At 35.4% G+C, this 23,066-nt stretch overlaps 1 protein-coding gene and 1 pseudogene across 2 annotated transcripts in view; one reads left to right on the top strand and one right to left on the bottom strand.

Annotated features, from left to right (window-relative positions):
- LOC114053805 overlaps positions 1–1,736 on the top strand; it is a 36,030-nt pseudogene extending 34,294 nt beyond the window's left edge.
- The window catches only part of LOC114054098 (uncharacterized protein C8orf34 homolog), a 393,219-nt gene that overhangs the window by 209,430 nt on the left and 160,723 nt on the right, over positions 1–23,066 (bottom strand). The gene's annotated exons all lie outside the window — the stretch shown is intronic.

The raw sequence follows: 23,066 nt of genomic DNA, 5'->3' as shown, positions 1-23,066 counted from the left end.
CAACAAACAACATATATACATACAAACAAACCCAAAACCAATTTTGGAAGAGAAGAAACTGCCATGAGAGTAGTCCTTGGACAAATGGGTAGAGTCAGAGTTGGGTTTTTTTAGGTTATACGTCAGTAGGAGTTTTGGGGAGTGCTCACCAGAATAATGAGGAGAGAAGGGAGAGGTTGTGATTATAGCACAGTAGCAACATAATATAGGAACAGCAGTTGGTGAATGTTACATCTACAGTTCCCTTCTGTAAGACCATGAGAAATGACCTACTTTGGAATGGCAAACTGAGAGGTGCCTATGAGCTTAGCTTCCCCGAGAGCAGGAAAACAGAAAGAAACAAACCAGTTGGGAATAACTAAGGACTGATCCTACCCTGACTCAGCCTTACTTCCACTTGTGTTTTCTTATATTTATTCTGTTAAAGAATATATTTGTTGGACTTAAAATTGTTTCTTATAAACACTTGTGTTCACGTCTGTCCTCATGTTACTGGGGACATGATAGGAGCCAGACAAGAGTGCAACCTTTCCTAGAATTGGGTTGGGAGCACCACCTCCAGCCCATTGTTGAGAGTTTTGCTCTCTAACTGGGAACATAAGCATGAAGCATTCTATAAAACTACCCCTCTAAGTGTAGAATCACTACGATATTGGGCTCTATTATAGAAATCTACCTCATAGATGTAAGTCAAGGTTATAGATGTATGAATTTTCTTCCTGATCATATACTACAGCAGGGATCTGTACATTGATAGTAAGTTGGAAATAGATCATCTTGTCATTCTGTCAATAATTCGATAAGACATTAAACACTGACTGCCTTCCGCTCCTAAGGGCTAATGAAGTTGCTTATATAGTTTTGTTCAAGTTACCTTTAAAGCCTTATGGCAGAGAATAAATAACATAATGTTATAATGGATTTTCTCAATAGAAAGACCCTCTCCTCCAAACAGCACCACACTTAGCTCTTTTCATTTTCCCCATAATGATATAAAACTGATGAGTACCTTATCTTCATCACTAAGACTGGAAAGACAGGGAACCAATATGATATATTTAAGCCACCACCCCTCCTGTCTTCCCTTCCCCCTTTACCTATGATTTTATAAATGTAGGGAAGTCTGGGTATTGAAATTCCTTTAGAACACCAATTCAGATCAACAACTACTCTTAATTGTCTTGAATAGTCCATCCCCAGACGTCAAGGTGTGTGTTCAGCCAGGGGCTTGAAGCAGCCCAGAGCCTGCATGGCAGCAGTGGTTTTGGTGGTCTTGAGCAGATCTTCTCAATCTAGAATGAGGATCTCGGGCAGCATTAGGGCCCCACAGATGACATAGGTAACTGGAGCAGTGAAGAAGCTGAGGAAGAGCCTGAAGACTTGGGGTCAGGCCCAACAGACTATTCCTACCAGGACCCTGAGCAAGAAGAAGTAGAGCTGGCACCAGGAAAAGGTATTGAAGATGCTGTTACTGACATCCAGGGGCATATCCAGGCCCTATGGCTGCTCTCCTGTGGAGAGTGAAGATGAGGAAGAGGAGGGAGCTGTAGCACTAGGCAGCAGAAGCTCCATTCCCAAGGACCCAGAACATATGGCCTTGGTGAAACAGACAATGCCTCCAGTGTCTGCCTGCCCCAAGAGCCCTTGCTTGGGCCCAGGGGGTTTCAGATGCTCAGTGGGAGGATGTGGGACAGAAGGCTCTCCGGGCTCGATAAGCAACCTCTACATGGCACTGACTACCACTGAGCACAGACTTATCTCTTTTGTCCCCAATTCCAGACCTAGTACTGCCTCGCTGCACAACTAGATAAATCCTTGGTCCTCAATTATTTGTTCCTCTTACTCCCTTCTACATCACAGGCAAACTAGGACTTCTCTCCAAAGATCTACTTTATCCAATTCTGTACATGTGGGAACATCTGTCCAAGCCCAATCCACCTTAGCACCTTGCACTTTGTAGAGAGAATAATGCACTCAATGTACACAGCCAGAATTTTTTTTATTTTTAAAAAGTGTCCAGGGGCACTACGAAGATGAGTGACTTGCCCACTGACCGACAACCACTATGTGTTAGAGGCAGGAATTGAAGAAAAGTCTTTCAAGATCCACAGTCATATCACTGTCTTCTATAACAAGACACAACTCAAGTTTCAGAAACTTGGTGTATGTCCTTGGCATCTAAGGAGCCAATAGAATAATGCTAATATATATGGGATAATGAATAAGTGTAATGATATCTAAATTGACATTGCATTTAACAAGCATTTTTAATCTTTACCATCCAATCTTTAATAACTTTAAAGTAAAGATTATAGTGTTCCTCTTTCAAATATGTATGTCCGTATGTACTTCCTCTAATACAGGACCTTACTGTTATGCTGCATAGTAAAATTTTAAGATCTTATGATATTTCATCTGAGAGACTCAGAGATAAAGACAGAGAAGCACAGAGACAGACAGAGCCACAGATAAAGGCAGAAACAGACAGACTGACATAGGACACAGAGACAAAGAGAGCCTGGATAATCTCTAATGTATCTTAAAGGCCTAATTTTGGATAAATTAGTATAACTTGGTAAAAATCCATAGTAACAGGTAGGGACGGAGAGAAAGGTTCAAGTATTTAGGGATTACAAATGAAATAATGTGGTGAGTATAGCTGTAACTATCAATTGTAGTACCTTGAGTAAACTTTAAAAAATGTTCCGGAAACAATCAGCAAGTCTAGACTTTGGGACAATTAACAAATATCATTCAAGTTCAAGTCAGGAAATCCATAAAGAAAGAGATTAAATACTTCTGTGCCTAGACTTACACAGAGTCTCAGGCAATCTCAAAAAGAGATTCATTAGCAATGCATAGCATAAACTCCTGAGAGTCAGAACCCACAGTTCTGCTTTAGGTTGGACATTTTGGAGATATAGAAGTATCCAATTCATCCACATATACGGGCATATACTTATTAGAAGTCATTTATAGGAATACAATCCCAAGAACATAATCAAGCACAAAATAACCAAACTAAGGAAGATTCATCAATCGGTATATAATTAAATGTTTCATTTGTTCCTGCAGTAAGGGCAAAAATAATTTATTTCTCAACCTGGAGTTTATTCTAATTTCTGATGAGTATTTAATAGTCAAATTTAAATATGCCATACTTCTCTCTTATCGTGTATGTATGTACACTTTTAATTCTAAAGGAACAAATGGGAATTATGAAGGAAGCAAAAATTCATTTCTAGTGGCTTGGTTGTAATAGTGTAAAGCATTAGAAGATGACAATATTTACAATGCCAAACATAGCAAAATAAATGGGAAAAGAACCACCTGACAGGAAAGAACGATCAGGTAACATGAGTCATAAGTTATGTTTTAGCCTTTAATCTTTGATTCACACTGGCTTAGTTCTGCAATAATTTTGATTAGCATTTTTATAATATATGCCAAAGTTATGTATTAATCACCTTGCCTCTCAAAGTACTTAAAGGTTTAGATTTGGGCATGAAATATTATAAACTTGTAATACTTCTTGTGAAACTAATTACATTTTCAACTTTTAATGATTTTGTGTGTTCTTTCCTTTTCAAGTGTAGGAGAATTATAATCAGAATGTCACATTGACTTTAGGTTTTACATAAACTTCTTATTTTGCTAGACTCTCTTAGAATGTTCAACTACAGATATAATTTTCATATAAACTTCTTGTGTCAATATACTTGCAAAGAACTTAAATATAAAACTGATTTCCTCCTTTGTCTTGCATTTTTAGAAGTAGCAACATCTACCCCAGAAAGAGTAATACCAACAGGAAAAAACTTGATATTTTTGTGCCATTTTTTTTTTACCGAATTAGTGATTTCACTAAATAAGATGCATATCTGCTCCATAATGTATAGTCTTAGTGCATTGCCTGGTGGGTATTGAGAGATTAATTTGCCCTTAATTTCACTTACAGTTTGAGGTGACAAAACCTCTCAGAGCTGGGATAAGCTCTTGAATAGCTATGAGAATCCTAGACTTAGCTTAACTAATTCAGCTAAAAGAGTATATAGCACTGCTTTAGAGCCCAAGAAAGTAGTGTTTGAGTAGATCAGACTGTAGAGAAGAAATTCCACCCAGAAGGTGAGTGTTGGTGTAGAACTGGACCTAAGACCAAAGATATCAAGGCCTATGAACTAGTCATGGTGATCTTAGGCACATGAGCTTCTTTATTTATGGACTACCCTTCTAAGTGGCAAACTCACCCTTCTGGGAATATGTGCCCTTTCTTCCCCATGGACTCTGAAGAGAGAGAGAGAGAGAAGAGGAGAGAGAAACAGAGACAGACACAGAGATCAGAGAGAGACAGAGAGAGACAGAGACAAGACAGAGACACAGATGAGAGAAAGATGAGAGACAGAGAGAGAGACAGAGGCAAGAGAGAGATAGAGATGAGAGAGAGATTGAGAGAGATAGAGATGAGAGAAAGAGATTGAGAGAGACAGAGAGGGATGAGAGAGAGAGAGATTGAAAGAGAGAGAGAGACACAGAGAGAGAGCACACAAGAGGAGGCTGAGGAGCCAGAGTTGTGAGAAGTAGACATATAGTTTTCCCCCAACATAGTTATGGGACTTGGAGTGAGTTGCAGAAGTGCAGCAGCTACCTCTGTTTAGGAAAACCCCTTTACCTGCCACTGTTAGTACATTTGGGGTGAGAGAGCCAGCTCAGAGGAAGAGAATGAAAGAGGGAGGGCAGCTGTGCTATATCATGCTGATTTCTATGCCCATCCTACCTTAGGAGAGTTTTCCAATAATATTTCATCTAATAAAGATCTAAACTTCTTAGGTCATTACAAGCTCAATATAAGCCTACAATGTCATCCATTGACAATAAAAAAGCGAATGTAATTTTAGGACATTTCAATAGATCATTAATACCCCGATCAGAAAAGATCATGTTTCTTCTGCCACAATCAAGCTTGAGCAAATAGAGGTTAAGTGACTTGTCCAGAGCTACCCATTTAGTGTCTGAGGCCAGCTTTGAACTCAAGTCTTTCTCATTCCAAGTTCAACATTATTCACTGTACCATTTAGCTGTTATCTAGATCGGGAAAAATAATTGTCCTTCTGGCATTATCAGGCTGTATAGTTTGTTGTGTATACTGACTGGTATCATATTTTCAGGGACACTGAAAAATTAGAATGAATACAGGGGAGGATTATCAGGATGAGAAAGGGCCTAAAATTATTTTCAATAGATTGATCCAGACAGAGTTGCTTTACAAAGAAAAATCTAACCAGAAGACATTCTCAGCTCCCTAAATGTGCTTTGAGACATCTTGGCATCTTTTTAACTTCAATAGACTGAGCATCATCAACATTTCTGGCAGTAGCCACTCCAGACCTGTTATTTGCTGATACTTGTTCCCTTGAAGCAAACATTCAAGAAGCTAAGCAGTTTTCCGTGGATCACTCACAGAGAGGAAGGGCCTGAAAAAAACCAAAAGTTTGCCAGAAAAATATCACACATTGCCTCAGGTTTTCTCCTTGGACCCAAAACCTAGAACCAAGTTTTGACATTTTGAAAGTATATTGTCCAATAATTTATTGCTCTACAATGAATGAGTAATCAAATGAATGAAAAACAATTTATTACCCTAGAGATGTTCACATTTTAATGGAAGAGACAAAACAAATAGAAGGCTCTAGCCATAATTCCAACATCTCCTTTGGAAGAAAATTTAAATTTTTGTGTTGATTTTGTACCAAGTTCCTAAATGAAAACAGTGTATAATAAGCATGATGCCACCTAATCTCTTGTATAGATATTTTATGCTTAGATTTATAATAGGTCACATTTATTTCCCTGAGAATTCCATCATCTATTACACCAATGAAACCCAAGGAAAATTAAATGGGGATAGTGTCATTGATTATGAGCCTTCAAAATGCAGTGAATCTTAGCTGAATGTATTCTTTAGACAGGTGGCAGTAGGAAATTCAACAGATTTTTGGATATTTTGTTTATGCAAAGTACATAAAAACTGGACAAAATTAAGAAAATCCTTACCAAACCTAACCTCAAAAAAATGGCATTACTGTTACTTGGATTGTGTTTCCTTTGGGGACTTTTCACAAATAATGACAATCTGTAAGTAATAGTTATACTATTATCTACGATACCATCTACCTATCCATTCATTTAATTTACTTCAACATGTATCTCCTATGCAGAAGGCACTGTGCAAGTTCTTGGAATAATAAATGATGGTGATGAGGATAATAATTTTAATAATAATAATAATAATCATAATAATAAAAATAATATCTGCCTTCAAGGAGCTAATAGTATTATATAGCATATGGTGCTATCAATGATAAGAAGCTCTGCTTAGAATATTAATGTCTTTAACAATGATATCCCACCAGTCAAGTCATATAATTGGCTGTGTTTTCATTCCTTCTCAAATCTTCCATGATTCCCCCTTCTTAACCCTTTTAGATGAAACGAGGCCATTCACCTAGAACTCCCTTGTCTCCTTCTCAGCTCACATCACACAGATGCCTTCTGCCATGATCTCTTCCTTCACTTATGTCTCACATGAAAAGGTGACCCTTCTCCTTGTCAAGGCTAAAACTTCTACATGTACAAGTGATCCCATTCCATCCCACTTTCTTTAGAAGATTACTCTCTCTATTATTCCTACTCTTACACTCATCTTCAACCTCTTCCTTTGTCTACTGGCTGCTTCTCTATTTGATCCATGCATCCTATATACCTATTAGACCATATTTCTTCTCACTTTCTTGACTAAACTCCTAAAGAAGGCCATCTGTGATAGGTACCTACACTTCCTTTTCTCTCACTCTCATCTTAACTCTCTCCAGTCTGGCTTCTGACCTCATCACTGAACCAACACTGCTTTCTTCAAAGTTACTAATGATCTTTTAATTGCCAAATGTAATATTGTAAATTCTCATTCTTCATCCCTCTCAACCTCTCTGCAGTCTTTAACATTGTCAACACCCTCTTCTCCTTGATAATTTTTTCTCTCTAGCTTTTTGTGACACTACTTTTCTCCTGATTCTTCTACCTGTCTTGACACTCCTCATCTAGGTCACAACCCCTAACCATAGGGCTTTGTCTTAGACCCTTTCCTCTTTTCCTGTATGCTATTTCACTTGGTGATCTCATCAGCCCCCATGTATTCAAATAATACTACTCTACTTATGATCATCAAATCTACCCATCCAGTCCAAACCTCTCTGCTGACCTCCAGTCTCACATCTCTAACTGCCTATCAAACTTTTCAAACTGGCTGTCCTGTAGACATCTTAAACTCAATATGTTTGAGTTGGTAATCTTATCCTTCCTTCCCCTAACCTTCTCCCCTTCCAAACTTCCATACTAGTTTCAAGGACACTCCAAGACTCTCAATCACCCAGGGTCACAATCTAGGTGTCATCCTCAATTCTTCATTCTCTCTCATTTCCACCACATCCAATCTATTTTGCCTTCTTAAGGTCTCTTACATATGCTCCCTTTCATCTCCTCATCCCTGGACTACTGCAATAGTCTGTTGGTTAGTGTCCCTGCCACAAGTTTCTCCCCATTCTGGTACATCCTCCACCCAATTGTCAAAGTGATCTATTTTCCTAAAGGGCCAGTCTAACATTATCACCTTCCTGCTCAATACACTCCAGTAGCTCACTCTAACCTCTAGGATCAAATATAAAACCCTCTATTTGGCATTCAAAGTTTTTCATTACCTGCCCCCTCCCTACCTTTCTAGTCTTCTTATACCTTACATTTCCCCATGTATTTTGCAATACAGTAACACTAGGGTCCTTGCTATTCATAAAGCAGAAGATATTCCATATCCCTTCTCCAGGCACTTTCACTTGCTGCTCCCCATGCCTTGAATTCTCTCCTTCCTCATCTCTGCATCTTGGTTTCTCAATTTCCTTCAAGTATCATCTGAGGTCCTTCCTTTGCAGAATATATTTCCCTATTCCCTCTTATTCTTAGTGCCTTCCTTCTGTTAATTATTTCAAGTGGATTATGTACATAGATTATTTATACATAATTGCATGTTGTCTTCCCCATTAGACTGTGAGATCCTTGAAAAGAAGGACTGTCTTTTAAAGTTACTTGTATCCCTAGTGCTTAGCAAAGTGCCTGGCACATAGTAGGTGTTTAATAAATGTTTATTGACTAACCCACGCAGTAATTGCAAGTGAGATAAGTACAATGGAAAGCTCACTGGCTCTGGAGACAGAGGCCCTGGGTTCAAATCCCACCTTTGATACTGCCTGTGTGACCTTAGTCACATTAACCTACCTTGGCCTCAAGTTTCTCATCTACATATTTAGAAGGTTGGAGTAGAGGGACTCTTGAGTCCCTATTAACTCTAACTCTTTGATCCTATGAACCACAAGTAGACTAGCTTGAAGCATTTTCGAAGATTGAGCCTTGTGTATAGTATTAGGAACTCAATTAATATTTGTGGGAGAAATAGAGGAAGGAATAAAGAGCAGAGGGTAGGAGGAAAAGAGAAATAAAGATTATTAAGAAAGAGTAACACACTGATCAGTCTGGCATGCAGCTCATAAAGTAAGACTCCTTTGGAGTAGTCATTAGGCAGAAGGTAAACTAAAGCAAAGTTATACGCTTTGTAGACTATTAAAAATGCTACAAATTTTAACTTAAAGGAGAACATTTTTCTCTCATATAAGAAACACCAAATCTGAATAGTGAAGATAATAACATAGCAATGCTATGGATTCTGTTCAGAACAGCCAATTTGATTGCAGCAATACTACCTCTGAGCAATTATTTGTATGGAGTGAAATTGAATTCATTTTGGATTTAGTGAGGAGCTTAGGTGGCTACACAAAAAGCTTAGTGTTAATCAGCCGTAAGAGTTAATTTCTATGTTCCTAGAGAAGGTAGAGTCCTTCTAAATCCTCAGTATTAGAATTAAAGTGCATCCTAAAAAAAAGAAGGCATCGATTTTAAATGTAACTATGTATGTTACTAAATGTAACTAAAAATGTATGATCAAGCTATAATTTTAGAAACTGTTATATGCCTATTATAACAGTGTAATTATATACATTCACATAGATATACATACAGATATATAATGTTAAGGATAAATGTTTTTAGTGAATAAGGACCATCAAAAAAGAGAGCTGGAGAATAAGAATTTGTCAGTGTTTCTCCAAAACCACAAAAAGGATAGAGACTATAACTGGGTGCTGGAGATCAGAACTCTGTAGAAGACCAGAGATAATTTTCCAAGGTCTAGCACAACACAAGGGTAATATCTCAAGAAACAGACCAACTTTATTCTGCTTCCATAATTGCAACTTCTAACTTTTCTTGATTACTATTGATACCAGAAAAAAGGTGGATTGTAAAGTGGACCTGAGAATTCCTGTTACAGAAAAGTAGCTTGGTTGTTCAATAGAATTGAATGCAGGCTAATGAATTGTCATCTTATTTTATCTGAGTTTTGTTAATGTGAAACAGTTCCTGAAAAATTTGATCATTCCCAGATTAAGAGATAATGGTGATAATCTTGAGCTCACTTAGGGTCATGAAAAGTGAATTATCAATCAGAACTTTTCTCCCTTTTCCATCTCTGATCTGACAAAATGGAAGCCGTTTCCTATTTCCAAAACTACAGTAATTTATTTTATTTAGCAATTTGAAAATATAAAAATTAATTTCTATCATCCATTTCACAAACATTTGATTTTTAGAAGATAATTTTGATTACAACTTCTAGTTAGGAAAAGTTGGATTAACTCAACCCTTTTTTTTAAACTGTATAAAAACTGAATAAAAGCATGCTGCTAATAGAGTTTGAGCAAAAATTAGAAAGCAGCAGTTGTTTGTGATCTCTAAAGGAGAGTCTTTGTGTGCTGCTTTGTCAGATTAGAAGGTTTGCCTGTTGGGGTAGTAGGAAAATGGTGAACACTCATGATGACTGTGTGTGGTTGGATTGGATTTGTCCCTATTAGCTTGGGGGATGCCTCCTGACCGCAGATGTGTAATGGTGCGATGCTGATGAGTTCTGACAATCATTGTATCAAAGCTAAACATCAGGTTCTTATTAGAGTTTACATGGTTGAGTGTATTTGGGCATTTACTAAAATTCATGCTGAGGATCATGAGGCCATTGGGAAAAATGAGGATGCGTAGGAGATAGTAAAATCAAAGGATGTGCATACCAGGAAGTTAAGTGGAACCATTAAATTAATTTTAGATGTTTTCATTAAATGACCTCGAGTCAGTGTGATGAGAAATACAGCTAACAATGGGTTGATTCATCTATGTGCATGGTAAATTTGAATAGTTTTATTTTTTTAATTTTAATTTTTTTTGGAGAGTAACCAGACTCAAAGGAGGTTAGGTATTTCAGTCACTAAAGCACTGGACCTGTAGTCTGGAAAACTTGAGTTCAAATCTGGCCTTGGATACTTACTAAGAAAAGGAGCAAGGAGAAGAATAAGCATTTATTAAGCACCTACAATATGCTAAGCACTGTGCTAAGCACTTTACGAATATTATCTCATTTAATTTTCACAACATTCCTATAAGGTAGTCCATATCATAATCTCCATTTTACAGTTGAGGAAACTGAGGCAAATCCAGGTAAGTAATTTGTGCAGTGTCATATGGCTGGTAGGTGACTAAGGCTGGATTTGAACTTAGGTCTTCTGACTCCAGACCCAGAGGTCTATCCACTGCATTACCCATCTGCCTCAATCTATTAGCTCTATAACTTTAGTCACTTACCCTATGTTGGCCTGAGTTTCATGTCTGTATCCCTAGAACTTCCAGCTGTGCTTGGCACTTGGTGGACCCTTAAATATTTTTTCTTTCTTTTCATTCATTTTTTCCACACTATTTTAAATAGGTTTCAAAATTATAGAATATCATATATATCTTTCATTTTATTTTATTAATTATTCACAAAAATACCTTTCAAGCTAATAACTGACAAATAGTGTTTACTTACATATCCTCATCTGACCCTGACAACAACCTTGGGAGTTAGGCACACATTATATAAAGGTACGATCATCCCCTTTTTACCAATGAGGAAACTGGGGCCCAGGATGTTTGAGTCACGTACCCATGGTCACAGAGCTAATAAGTCTCAGAACCAGGACTTGAATGAAAATCTTTTTGACTACAAGTATATCACTCTATCTACTAGGTTACATTGCCTTTTATGTGCTTGTGATTACTACTAGTCTTAGAGCCTAGCTAAATCAGTAAAAATTTATTCTTTCATATTCAAGGTCTAACCCAAAAATATGTTAAAATGCTGATTAAAGTGGCAATATTTATCACAGAAGAAAAACTATGGGATATAAAATTGAAACATCTAAAACTACATCAGCCCAAGGACTTGGCTGCCAAAGGATATAGCATGCTCCTCTCTCATTAGAGTATAATAATAATGATAATAATAATAATAATAGCTAATATCTATATGATACTTAAAGTTTTACAAAACATTTTACATAGATTATTTAATTTGATCTTCAAAATTGTGTGAGAGAGGTCCTATACTTGAGAAAATAGGCTAAGAAAGGTTAGGTATACTGCCAAGGATTGCATAGCTAACAAGTCTGTGACAGGATTGTAACTCAGATCTTCCAGACACCAAGTCATACACCCCAGCTACTCTGCCACCTTGCTGTCTTTATTCAGCAACCCTTTATATAGTATATTTTAGAAGAAATTCTTGCTCAGATATGTGTTGGGCAGGAAATTCACTGAGTTGCCTTTCTGGTTCATAACTTGAATGTTATCAAGTGATCAAGTTTTGAGATGATTCCCTATAACCACACCCAAAAGAGACTGATTTATCAAATAGGATGCCAACCTATCAGTCTGCATTCAATTTAATTCAACAATCAATCTACTTTTCTACCATGTCCAATATTCAAGACATACTTTTCCTGGCATGAGGAGTAAATAGGAAAGGTTTAGAAGTTTGCTTGGTGATTATGAGACTGGTATGAAATTGACTAGTTTCTGTTTATTAATATGGGAACCATTTCTGCAGTCAGACTATTGACTTATTAGAGGAAAAACCAACCTTAATGCTAAAGATGACAAGATATGGATGACATTAAAATAGGGGACAAATAGCTCATAACTGCATATTGGAAGAATTTCTTCTTACCTTGTAAGACTAGACAACTTGGATCATCATTAGCTTAGGATACAAACTCATATGTAAAACCTTATGGAGGAAAATGATTAAAAATTTTGAAAAAAAATCAGCTCAGAAGGCAAAGAAGAATAGCAGAGAGGAAAATAAACACAGTAAAAGCTTGGGCAAAAACAAATTAACCAAACAATTTCAACATCATCAATCAATCATTCCATCAATAAACACTTATTAAATGCCTACTATGTATCAGGCTCTGTGCTAATTACAAAGAATACAATCATCAAAAAAAAAAAAGGAAAAAAAGAAACAATCCTTACTTTCAAGGGCTTGCATTCTAAGAGGAGAAACAGCAAGTACCAATATACCAAAGATACCAATATATGACTATAGATAGAATAAATATATTGAGAATAAACATCAACAAATACAAAGTAGCTAAATGCAAAGCAAAGCATTCTGGGAGGGAGAGAATGAGCAGCTGGGTGGTAGGGGGTGGATCAGAAAACATTTTATACAGAAGATATTGCTTTGGTTGTGTCTTAAAGGAAGAGAAGGATTATGCAAAGTGGAAATAAGGGAGTGCATTCCACACACGCAGAATAGTTAGTACAATAGTACATAAATGCAGTGTCATATGTGAGGAACAGAGAAAAGCCCAGTTTGGCTGGATGGTAGAATACAAGAAGGGGGAAAATTTACAACAAGGCTGAAAAGATAGTTTGTGGCTAAAATCTAATTGAAAGAGTTTATATTTTATTCTAGAGGCAATAGGATTCCAGTACAGTTCAATAGGGGAGTGTAATGATCTTAGTATGAGATCAGGAAGAGAAGATAGAGAATGGAACAACTCTTTTTCAGTTTCTATTAGACAATATTATCTTTACTATGGAGCCCTCATATTGGATTGTAGAATTTAAAACTCTGCATGCTATGTGAGGAATCGGAAATGGCACTTTATACTTAATAGGCCAATTGAACCAGACCAGCATATATAAAGAAGTCTCCTCTGGAAATAACATAATTTTGAATATTGAGAGCACTGAAGGGAAGATACCAAATCATTAGGAAAACTGCAGATGGCAATATTACCAAAAGGAAAGGCAATTGAGAGGACATCTCTAATGACAAACCCATATAACTACTTTCTCATCTATATAAAGTTTTTTTTTTTCTAAAAAATGATCTTCCATATAGTGTGGGTATACTTGATGGAAATAGAAGAAGAAAAACACAGACTTTCCTGAGTAATTTTCTACATTATACTACATCTTCATGGTTATATAACTAACTAAAAGGTGAAGATGATACATAATACCACCATGGTTATTATTTGTTGATTATTAAAAAATCATTGGATTTATAGCAAAATATAGCCTTAAAGGCTTTTGTTCAACAGTGGATCTCCCATCTATCTGTTAAGTTTATAAAAGAGTCCTTGTTAGATGAAACAACAAAGATAACTTTGCTCTATAATCCTTTGATTACCACTATTGAACAAGATATAAAAGTGAGAGACATTTGCTCACCAAACATGTTTGCCACTGGCATGCAGGATGTTCATTGCAGAGGTCAAATAAAAGAGGCATTTCCTCTAAAATTATGAAATTCTTCTAATGTTTCTGTTTATAGATGACCTTGATTGCATCAAGCTCTGGAACACTGCAGAGCATCCTAAATGAAATCTGCAAGCAATTGCATCTTTGACAAACATTGCAGAAGAACAATGAACTGGGCCCAGAATTGACTAGGAGGGGGAAAAGTGGGCATTTGGGAAGTCATTGAAATAATTCTACTCCCTAAAATATTTTTATGACCAATATTGTGATGGTAGTGGTATATGGTATATGTCAACCATGGAATTCCACAATCCATGTGGAATCATGGAATACCAAATGTCTAAAAAAAAGGGAAATAAATGTACAAGCATCTAGTGTCTATAAATAGACTAAAGGCTCTCTTAGGACTATACACACACACACACACATATACACTATATATATATGTATATATATATATATATATTTCATTACCAACAATGCATTGTGTGTATGATCTGGAAAAGTAGCAAGTAAGTAATGTGGAAAAATTGATTGAGTAAAAGAAAGACAGCTTGAGTACCATAATGATGTCTACATAATGTTAAAACATCTTCTAGAAGAAAGCATTTAGCAAACTGATTGAGTTCTTTATAGAGGAATTAGGAGGGCTAATGGACAAATATTGTATAGAACAAGAAGGTAGGAATAGATTATGAATTATACTATTGGAGGGAATAGATGTTTCAATGAGATCACAGATTCCCCAAAAGATCATTTTTGTGGAGGAAACTGTATTGCTATCCTTTCAAAATACATTGTATTGGACAAAAATTGTCAAATTCATTTCCAATGAATCAATTTGTTTTTTAAGCAAAAGGGAGATTGACAGGTAATTCCCTTTATTTTCTTATCACTAAAACGGCCAAAACATGGTGAGACAAATAAAGGAGCAAACATTTTGTAGGGCCTAGAACTACTCACCCCTAACTAAAAAATTCTCAAGTTGACTTAAGGTCATTGAGGACAAAGATGCATACAGAACCACCCTGTTTCATGGTTCAGTTTGTTTTCAAAGAGGATATGGGACAGGTAATCTGCAATGTAATTAATCAGATGAGTAAAGATTCAAAAGGAAGTATAAACATTCAGGACCCAAAAGAAAGGAAATCAAGAGGCCATCTCTAATTACCAACTCATATAACTACTTTCTCATCTATATAAAATCTTTTTGAAAAATGATCAATCATATATTGGGGGTACAATAGATGAAAAATTGTTTTAGAACTGGACCTCAGAACAAAGGGAGACCTTGCACAAGAGATAGGGACAGTCAGCATATCAAACACACAAAAGTCTGAAATATTGGGTTATTTATATTCCTCTGATGGATGTAAGAGAACATTCCAGCAAAAACTTTAGCTTACTGAAAGGCAACTAAAACATCATTTAATTTCTTTTTCCTCTTCCTTTAAATAGACATAATGCTGATTTTCTAAAATCAATAAAAAGTCCAATGTTTTCTTTTATTTGAGGCAAGGTTCATACAGCACAAAACAAAATGGAGAATTTATCAATTTCTAATTCTAATCTGAAAAATATCCAAATTACCTAGCAACCCAGCTGGCAAGGTCTCTGGACCCTGTTGCCCTAAATAATGACAGTTTAATATTTCAGGGATCAATATATTTTCTACTACCTTGACAAACTACCAGTAACTTCCAAGTTAATATGATAAGATAAATTATACACAAATAAGGAAAAGTCTTAAGAGACAGCCTCCTTAGCATCTGTTCACATCCAAGTGGAAATGTTCACTGTTCTTTCTGGGGCTATGTGGTAATTATGCTAAACTGGGCCAAGAATCAAGACAGGGAATGTTCTGAAATATTTAATTACCACCTCCCACCTGTTCTCAAGTCTTAATGTCTCCTCTCAGCCTGCCAAAAAGAATGCTCATTATTAGGATGTTTGTATTAAGGATACCTGGACTGGAACAATTCCATTAACAAATTTTACAGAAAGGAAAATTAGCAATGAAGTACTTTGGCCAATATAGATTGAATAATGAGTAGGGATAAGAAATGAAGATCACTATATTCCCTGAATAACAAAGATCCTTAAAATAAATTGTTTGGTGAATTCTATTTGTATGATCTACTTTTAATCAATATGAGCAAAAAACTTTGATAAAGGAACTTTATAGACACAAGTCTCTTACATAGCAAAATAATTTGCCAGTGTACTAACAGGAACATTTTCGCTATGTGATGATGATGGTGATAGTGATTATAGTTTATATATATATAGATGGATGGATGATAGTGATGGATGGATGGGTGGATGGATGATAGTGATGATGATTACATGATTGAATAGGTGGAGAACGTGTCTTTCTATTTATTAACAGGGAAAGATCTAAACTATGAGCCTAAACTGTTGTCCCCTGCAAGTCATGAGGATGAAACTGAAGAGGCTGCTTTTTACCAAGAATATAATAGCACTCTTTTTACTTGAAAAGATTTCCTTAAAACTGAGAAAACAGCTTTCAGAACTAGCCTAGCCTATTTTTCCCCATTTTCTTCCCTCTCTACCAATGGAGGTGGGATTTTTCTCCCTCTTTTCCTCACTTCTTCTCCTCTCTCTCTCTCTCTCTCTCTCTCTCTCTCTCTCTCTCTCTCTCTATATATATATATATATATATATATATCTCTTTCCATATCTACATCATCCTGCTAGAAAATGTATTGAGGCTGCAAACCACCCAATATGCTAAGGATCTGCTCTCTTTTCACCTGCTGGTGCTTGATATGTTCATACCTGGTAGTGGCAGACTGAACCTCACTAAAATACACCAATATTTATCTTATCTTTAATAGGAACTATCCAGCACATGAACTATGATAATACATCCCTTATTCAGCACAAAAATATGTATGTATCAGAAACGATTCCACATATACATATTTGTGTGAGGCAATTGGGGTTAAAGGACTTGCCCAGGGTCACACAGCTAGTAAGTGTCAATTGTCTGATCTGAGGCTGGATTTGAACTCAGGTGCTCTTGACTCCAGGACCAGTGCTCTATCTACTGCCCCACCTAGCTGCCCCACTTCCATGTAATTTAATATCAAGTTTGTGAAAGTAATTTGAAAAATGTCCCAATTCATTTTTTTAATAGGCAAGCAATGGATATCTCTCTTGGGCTTTTTACCACTACCAGCTGTGACCATTAAGTATCACTGGAGGAAAAAAAACTGATCCTTAGCATTTTGGGGAGTTTGCAACCTCAATACATTTTTCTGGCAGGATGATGAGGATAGTCAAATAACTGGTCTAGAAAACTGGGCAGCCTTACTTCTTGATGAATAGACAGCAAAGTATAGTAGAAAGTGAGGATGCTTATATTCAAATTCCACCTCAGATACTTAGGTGACAATATAATCATAGATAAGTAATTTGAAATATTCTGGCAACTCTCTGACACTTAGGGTGTGCATCTGCCTGAGACTAGCAAGGATTTGTGATCTATTTTCTTTGTAAATCCTTTCATTCTTGGCAGTAAAAGCCTTAGCAGGGCCCTAACAAGAATTCAGATTTTTTTGAAAAACAATCTATAACTAGTTAGCATTTATAAATCAACCCCAGGAATTTTGGTTAAGCATTTACAGTCACATTTAGGATCAATTATTTGTATTGAAACACTAATTACACTATTTCACTTACAAAGGAGGTTAATGGGTTTTTCAGTGTAAGTCAGAATCAAGTGCTGACTATGATTACAATTATGCATGGGTAATAAGTTAACTGAAGATAATCAACTTCATATTGCACTATGGGCAAATAATATATCCCTAAGTATTGGGGTTTTTTTTATTCAGTATGGAATTAAAAGAGACTATTACTCTATAGAAATACTGTATATTTTAAAGCAGCAATATGTGGTCTTTAAAAGAGCTTTGGTGTTTTAAAACTTGAATATCTTAGGTTATATATATAATCAAAATAATAAAAGTAGAATTTAAAGGAAAATGTATTAGTTAAGGAGTGTTATATTGCACAACTGTTTAAACTCTCATTTCATATTCTATGGCAAACAAAAATGACTATTGTATATAACCCTATTATGGGACTCTGACCTTAACATCATCTAGTTTACCTCCCTCCCTGCCCATGTGACCCCATCCCTCCACTTTACAAAAGAGGAAGTAGCTGGAATTTAGCTCTATAGCTGGCTGAATTTCATATCAGCTGTGAAGAAAAAGTTTTAATTTACCGTTAAAGGCCATTTACATATTCTTTCCTATCATAGAATATAAAATCTAAGTTGTTCATGTTTAAAAATTGCTTGAGGACTTTATGAAGAGTATATATATCACATTTATATGCTATGTGCTTGACATAGCAAAGCTTTTCTTTAGTGTTTGTATTTTATATGTAAAGATTGTAAAATTATACATGGTGACATGTGCCTGAAGGGGACCAAGAAGTGAGGAGTGTCTGAGTGGATGGGGGCACAGTTACCCTCTTATAAGGCTAATACTGAAACTTGGGAGTCCAGTAAATTTTCAGATTAGGAAGTAGTCTAAATGGAACAATTGTTAAAATCACAGAGAAAGAACTCACTGTAGAGGAATTACATGTGGTGCCACCAGCAGGGAAAGAGAAGCAATAAACAAGCAAGAAAAATTAGACATTGCCACATTATTTTAGGCTATGCATCACAAAGTTTTGAAAATACAACTGATTTCATAGGCTAATAACCAAATATGAAGAGGAGATGAATATTTACTAATATGACCAGAAGAGAGAGATCTACAAATAGTCATGTTTATAAATGGAGTCAGTAAGCCTTCAGCAGTGCTCTATCCAGTTTTATGTGTCATTGACAAAGCCACAGAATTATTTCAAAATCTGTCACATTGGTCAACACAGGGACCATCTTTATCAACTCTGTTTTTTAAATTTGTTGACATTTGTTGTATAATATAAAAAATGCACTGCTTTTTCACTTTCTCAACCAATTATAATGCTTAGAAAAGGATGCAACAGGTAACACCTTATCAGTCCACCTTGCCTAAAATTCTCTGAGAAGTGAGTAAGTTTATGCAACATCAACAGCTTATATCAGATATAAGACTTTTTCCTAATATGAGGAGAAATCTTGGAAGCTAGCATTTATATTGCTCTTTAATGTTTGAAAAGCACTTCTCAAATATTTTCTCATTTGATCCTCACAACAACCTTGGAAAGTAGGTGCTATTATTACACCCTTTTTCCAGATGAGAAAACGGAGGCAAATGGAGGTTAAGTGACTTACTGGGAATCACAGAGTTTGTAGTGCATGTCTGGGGTTGGGTTTGACCCAGGTCTTCTTGACCCCATATGTGGTACCCTAGTCCTTGTGCCACCTAGCTGCAAAAACTTATGGTGTTTCTCATGGGCAAAAGTCACCAGCTAGTTCAGCAATGGGAGACCCAACAGACCAGTTAAGAACACCTCTCACAAAGGAAGCCCCAAGAAAGCCAGCAGCAATGTTTTTACCCTCATCATCCATGATCTAGTTAAAGTTTTAAACATTTTCCAATGAGTTTCACTAGGACATATTAAACATAAATATATGGTTCAGGGAATAGAGCACTGGATATGGAGCCAAGAAAACATGAATTAAAATCCTGCCTCAGTCACTAGTTGTGTTTCTCTATGCCTCAGTGTCCTCATTTGTAAAATAGGGATAACAATAGTACCTACCCACCAATGTTGTAGGGAAGAAAAAATAGAGGCATCTGCATGGTGCAGTGGTTAAAGCTTTGGGCCTGGAATCAGGAGGATCTGAGTTCAAATCCAGCCTCAGACACTTACTGTCTTTGTGACCCTGAGAAAGTCATTTAGCCTGTGTTTGCTTCAGTTTTCTCAACTGGAAAATGGGGATAATAACAGCAGCTACCTCTTAAAGTTTATGTGAGGATAAAATAAGATAACAATTGTAAAGTCCTTAACACAGTGTCTGGCAAATAGTAAGCACTATATAAATTTTAGCTATTATTATTAAAGTGCTCTTAAAACCTTAAAACTGTATGTGTATAATATATACATACACATATACATAAACTATCATTATTAAAACATATATAAAATGTGTTGTTCTTCAAGATTAAAAATTATTTTTCATTTTTAATCTCATTTTTAAAATTATGTTACTTCATGTATTGTTCCCCCATTGGAATGTGAGTGCTTTGAGAGTAGGGACGCTCACTTTTTTTATTTGTATAACCACCACTTAGTAAAGTGCTTTGTACATACTAAGCACTTAATGCATGATCTTTCATTCAATCGATCATTCACTTAATATCATATTATATTTCACTCTGAACTATGCAAAATAAGATGCATGTTTTCTCTTACATTCACATAACTAAAGTAGTCAGATTTTATGGACGTTATTTTATATTTCACCTAAAAACTATCATATAATTTAGTGTTGGAAAGGACCCCAGAGGCCCTCAGGTGAATCCTCACATTCCCTTCAACAAAGTCAGCCATTTGCTTTAAGTGAGGGAGAAACCACTTCTTTTGGCAACCTAATCAATTTTACCCAGCTCTAAATGTTAGTATTTATTTATTTTTTTATCAAGTTAAAATTCTCCTCTCTGCAACTTCTACCCATTGCTCTTATTTTTTTTCCTCCAGAGCCAAAGTGACTCTTATATGATACCATCTTGGGTCCTCTCATTGTTCTGGATGACCTCTTCTGGATACTCCTCAGCATGCCACTATCCTTCCTAAAAAGTGGCACTCAGAACTGAGCAAAAATTCTCCTTTGTCATGTTGTCCTGTGGAAAATTAAGACTCAGGACCACCAATGTTAAAAGAAGTGATAACAAAATTCCAAAAATGTACCTATGTATTCAAAAACAATTATAAAATTCTAAACCTCCAAGGGTTAAGTTGCCCTTTCAGAACAATAAAGACTATTTTTATAGCGCCTGTGTCTCAAGGTTTTTGTAAGAATTAAATAAGTATTTGTGAAACACTTTGCAAGCCTTAAAGCATTATATAAATGCTGCATTGGTATTATTATTATTATTAATAGAATAAATTCAGAAAAATAGCCATCAAGAAATTCATATTTCTCATTTCACTATAAAATAGCTTATAAAATAGCCATGCCAGAAATAATTCCCATAATCCAGAATGTGTTTTTGGTTTTGTGAGTTTATTAGTAGATGACTTATTGTTAATGATTACTTAGGGCCTAATTACTAAATCTTCCTTAAAAACAACAACAATTTTATTGGTACTCTTTGATGATGTCAGCAGAATTCACCTAGAAGGGACATTAAAGACCATATATCCAACTACATCATTTTACAGAGGCCCAGAGGGATTAAATTTGCCCAGGGTCAGAAACATAGTAAGTAATAGAGACTGAATTTGAACTCAGATACTCTGAGGCCAAATGCATCATTATTTGTACTACAATGTGCTGATTCTTTACCCAAGTTATTAACTACTCATGTTCTAAGTGGAATTCTCTGTGTTCTGGAAAAAAATAATAGAATGGAAGAAGAGAAGGGAAAAGCTGTAGTACATTAAGTTGTAGTAGATGTGGTCAAGATATTAACATTTTTTTATTGATTAGAGAGAATTCAGGATATTAGGACATTCAAAGAGACTGATTACAATTTTTTGAAACCTTGCTATCAAATTTGCATTGAGATTTCTGTTTCATCCATTATTATATCTGCTCTATGTTGTTTATATCTTTTGGTTACATCAGACAGGCCCCATCAAACAAAGGCCACAATACAGTAAGATCCTTACTTGGAAACTTGGTTCAGTTGAGGAGAATACAATGGCTACAATGCTTCAGGTGACTTTCGTCTAGCAGGCTTTGCATTCTCCATTCCCTAAGTGAGTATTTTGAAGCATGTAGATAAATAAAACAAACTGGAAAAACATCTTTAAAAGGATATTTAATAATCTATTGGCATTTGCAGGCACAGTAGAAAGAAGTCCAATTAAATGTTTTCTATATTGTTGAAAGAAAAAAAATGTATACTGAAACTAGCCTGGACCCCCTTGGAAACCCTAATCTATTCTATATTAGTAGCTATCATGAATTTTCATTTACAAAAATGTCTGAAAAGTCCTATCAAGAAGTAGATGCTAAACATTTCATATAGACCTGAATTCTCCTTTGAAGAAGAAACAGTTAGTTGAAAGTATGAAAACATAAGTTGCTATGAATAAAACAGTATACTATATATATAGGGTGTCAAAAAAAAACTTCAATAAAGCTTAAAGCTGCATGCAGACTTCTGGGCCAACATGTATAGGTTCATGCCCATGTCTACTTTATATTCATATGTATGTTCAAGTACCTAAATGTGTGTGTGGATATGAACATGTATATATACACATGTAGGTATATACATGCAAGTATGTAAACATGTTTGAATATATGTAGTGTGTATTGTATAGGTATGCATACCTATACATACATATAATACATGCACATAAATATTTGTTATATATAAAGTAATTCGTAATTCTTAAAGTGACAAATTTCAGTGATTATTTCTGCTAAAGAAAAGACAAGTTATTTGGAGCATAAATAAGTTTAAAGAACTATGTTATTTTGGTTTTATTCTTTTTTTTCCAGAATCCAGAAAAAATGGAGTCAAAATAAAAAGGGGAGGAATGATATTACAAGAATAATATAATTATTTTCTAGGTTTAGGAAGATTTGGTGGAGGAAGGTAGGTAACTAAGGTATAACATTATAAGAGTAAATTCTTTGTAATTTCATAAAAGATGCTTTCTGTGTTTTTTTTCTTTTTGACAAATGCACATAGAGAAAGTAAGATTTTACTCTTGGTCTTGACAATACTTAAAGACAATGCTCTAAAATTGCTGTAAAGAATTATTTATTTTTATGAAAGTTGATTACCTCCTATCTTATCTATGATGCCATTGAATGAAGAAAAGCCAAGATATTTCCTGGCACAGCACTGGAAATTTTGTTCTGAGTTGGTTTTTTAAAAATTTAATTAGGAAATTTAAATAAAAATTGAAATTAGAGGGTGTGACTAAATAATAAAACAATATATTAAGGAAGTCATCTCTAAACAGCTGGACTAGGAAGTAGCTCTTTTTTTTTTTGCTCTTCTACCCAAATTAATGTGAACTACAAAAGACAATATATATACAAAGAACAAAACCAATTTTTTTGTCCTCCATATATCTTTACATGTTTGTCCTCTATTTAAAAGTCTCTCCTACAGAGCCTATGCAGACTGTTTTTTTTTTCTTAAAAAGGAGAGATGCTAAAAGTTACAGTTATAACT

Source organism: Vombatus ursinus, unplaced genomic scaffold, assembly GCF_900497805.2.
Source record: "Vombatus ursinus unplaced genomic scaffold, bare-nosed wombat genome assembly UNPS02014812.1, whole genome shotgun sequence".
Classification (NCBI taxonomy): Eukaryota; Metazoa; Chordata; class Mammalia; order Diprotodontia; family Vombatidae; genus Vombatus; species Vombatus ursinus.
Note: the sequence above shows the minus strand (reverse complement) of the source record. Positions and strands in the feature narration are given on the sequence as shown.